Source organism: Hipposideros armiger, unplaced genomic scaffold (genome assembly GCF_001890085.2).
Source record: "Hipposideros armiger isolate ML-2016 unplaced genomic scaffold, ASM189008v1 scaffold_970, whole genome shotgun sequence".
In the NCBI taxonomy this organism is placed as follows: Eukaryota; Metazoa; Chordata; class Mammalia; order Chiroptera; family Hipposideridae; genus Hipposideros; species Hipposideros armiger.
The window spans coordinates 70,385-73,279 of record NW_017732320.1 but is presented as its reverse complement, the minus strand read 5'-3'; positions in this window follow the sequence as shown (position 1 = coordinate 73,279).

Here is a 2,895-nt window from a genome sequence, read left to right as displayed (position 1 = left end):
AGTTCTGGGCTGGGAAGTCAGTCTCCGCCTGTCTGTCTCTCTCTCTCCAACTGTCTCCCTCTCTCTGTCTCTGTGTCTGTGTCTCACTTACACGGCATTTTGTCCTGAGCCCCTTTCGAGGCGACTGGACCATTATCTTGCTGTAAGTATGGAAACGGCCCCCACTTATCTCGGCTGCACCTGGCTGAGCGTGTGCGATAGAGCCGTGCACTCCCTGGGAAGCGCCGGGAACAAACACAAGTGGGGTCCTCGCCCCTGGAGTGTTGTGCTGTCACGTCCCTGAGCCTTCAGGGGGCACCTGGGCGTCCGTCCCCTGCCTGGCGTGGGCTCGGCGGCTTCAGGCCGGCTCTCCGGGTCCTTGTCACACAGACCGCTTTACGGGGACCGGCCCGTTTCTAAGTCCTCAGCTTCCTGACCCTCCTGGGAAGGCGCCTGCAGCCTGTTTCTCCTGCCACGTGTGGATGAGACACGGGCTCTGTCATCAGTGTGGCCGAAACGGGCCTCTGATCGCAGGCTTCTCCCTGGGCGGTCACGGTGGGCCGGGCCCCAGGCCTGTGACTTCAGCGACGGCTCGCCTCGGCCTCCAGCAGCCCCATCCACATCCTCGGGCATCTAGGGTCCCATGCCTTTGGGACCCAGAAGGAACAGCCCCTCAAGCGGGGCCGTGACCCCCACGTGGGCTCAGAGTCTTGTTAGCCATCCCCAGCTCGCTGTCCCCACCTCCATGTCATCGTCCTTCCCGCCTGAGTCTCAGACGCACAGAAGAAGCAGCACTGCCGTGATTCTGGGGGCATTTGGGGCTCCCTCGTCCGGTTCCGATAAAGTCGCCCAGAAATTCCGGACTTGCCACCCGTGGACGCCCTGCCCCTGCGTCCCAGGCGGCTCACTCACTTCCTGCCTCTCGCTCAGGTCCGCTCCCTGAGACGGGAACACGTTCCGGCTCTCAGGGTCCCCCCAGCAAGGGGGCCTGGGGCCAGCCGGTGACAGTGGCCTCTGCTCCCGGTGCTGTCCCCTGCTTCGCTTTCTCGGGACACAAGGAGTGGACCTGCCGGGCTCACAAACACGGCAGAACGACTTCCCCAGGTCCTCACACTCAGGGGCCCCCCCCAGGATGGCCCTTCCTTAGGGGCGTGGGGACCCCAGGAAACCCCGCAGGTGGCTGGAGTGTGCAGGGCAGTACGCTGTGCTCTCACCACACCCGCAGGCGTGCTCACGTGACGCGGCCCCCCTGCATGGAAGGGGGACCCCCTCAGCACTTTTCCTCGTAATACCCACAGCCTGGGTGCCATGTAATTGGAGGGTGCGTCCCCCCCATTCCCCCAGAGAACCCCTCAGTCAGGTGCGTGTTTAAAGGGCGCTCGTCCACAGCACGTCTCATCTGCCTTAAACCNTCCCCGTGGAAGCTGTTGACCCTTAGCTTTAATGCCGCTGGGCCTCCACCGGGAGGAGCGTCCAGAGCGACGGTCCTGAGCGCGGCGGGCCCCGTGCGCGCAGCGCCACCTGCGTCTCGGGGGCGCGCTGCACGTCTGGGGGCGGCTGGTCGGAGCGGACCCCGCGGCGCCTTCCGCGGGGCGCAGAGAGAGCCTCGCCCGGGCGCTTTGTTTCTGTTCCTTCCTGCGATGTTCACCCATGAGCGGCGGGCGCCCTTCGGGTGGGGATGCCAGAAGAACGGGGGACCGTGGCCCCGGAAGTCGCGTCCTGTGAGATGGGCGCTCCAGCATGTCCACGTCCCTTTCGGATGGCGGGTCCGGGGGCGCCGTGACGCTCGTCGACTGCAGACGTTCACTTTTTACACATTCGACTAATGACGCCTGGGAGAGGCTGGGGAAGAGGTTGGGTTTCTAGTCAAGGTTAGCTAGCGTGTGTGCTTTTTTTAAGAAGCTGTTTTGCTAAATTATTTTTACTTGGGATGTTTCCAACAGATTTAAGGCGGCAAACTTGTTAGATTTTATAATCGTCGGCTTCTCCACGTGAAGCAGAGAAATCCTTAAAAAAAAAAAAATAGCTGTACTGTTTGCATTAGAAAAGATGGTGTTGATTCCAGTTTGCATTTTTATGGTGAAATAAAATCCTTTTCCAGTGAACGAGTCTTTTTTCCGTCCTTTGTCTGCTGCAAGTGGCCTCGGAGCCCGTGCCCCGACGCCCTGCAGGACTTGCGTGGGCCCCACGGCGCTGTGCCCGTGCCCCGACCCCCTGCAGGACATGCGTGGGCCCCACGGCGCTGTGCCCGTGCCCCGACGCCCTGCAGGACATGCGTGGGTCCTACGAGGCCTTTTGTTTGTTTCTCGAGAATACCAAGTGTAGGAAATGCACTAAAGCGTTCATTCCAAAGCCTCAAGAGATGCGATTTCCAAACGGAGTAAAGCGGAAGTGGTTTTTACCCCACGAAGGTCGAGGTGGCGTTGGCCCTGCCATGACCACAGACCGCGAGAGTCCGCCGTGGTGAAAACGTGCATCTTCTCAGCGTGGGGGTGGCCGGTCACGTGCCTCTAGCCCCCGCACCCCCCGACTCGCTGCACCGGCACAGCTGAGATGGGCACCCCTCTTTCCCCGGGATGGCTCTGTTTGCCTCCTGCCCAGGTGTGGGTGCAGGCTCGGCTCAGACGCCCAGACGCTGCAGCGCCCCCTCGGGAACCCCGAGCGGACGCGCTGCCGGCTGGCATTGGCCGGTCAGCGGCTCCGAGAGCGTCTGGGGGTCGCGCCGGGCGCCCGACATGCGGTGCTGGGCTCCCTGAACCCTGGATCATGAAGGGGCAAAGCCGGGAGGAGGAGGCCCAGTGCTAGTGAGGGGGTGGGGGGCTGCCTCATGTCAGGGCAGGTCTCCAAGGGCCAGGCCTTGTCCTTGTCAGGGGAGCTCTGTGAGGTCAGGGGACAGCTCTGAGGTCAGCCTGTCTG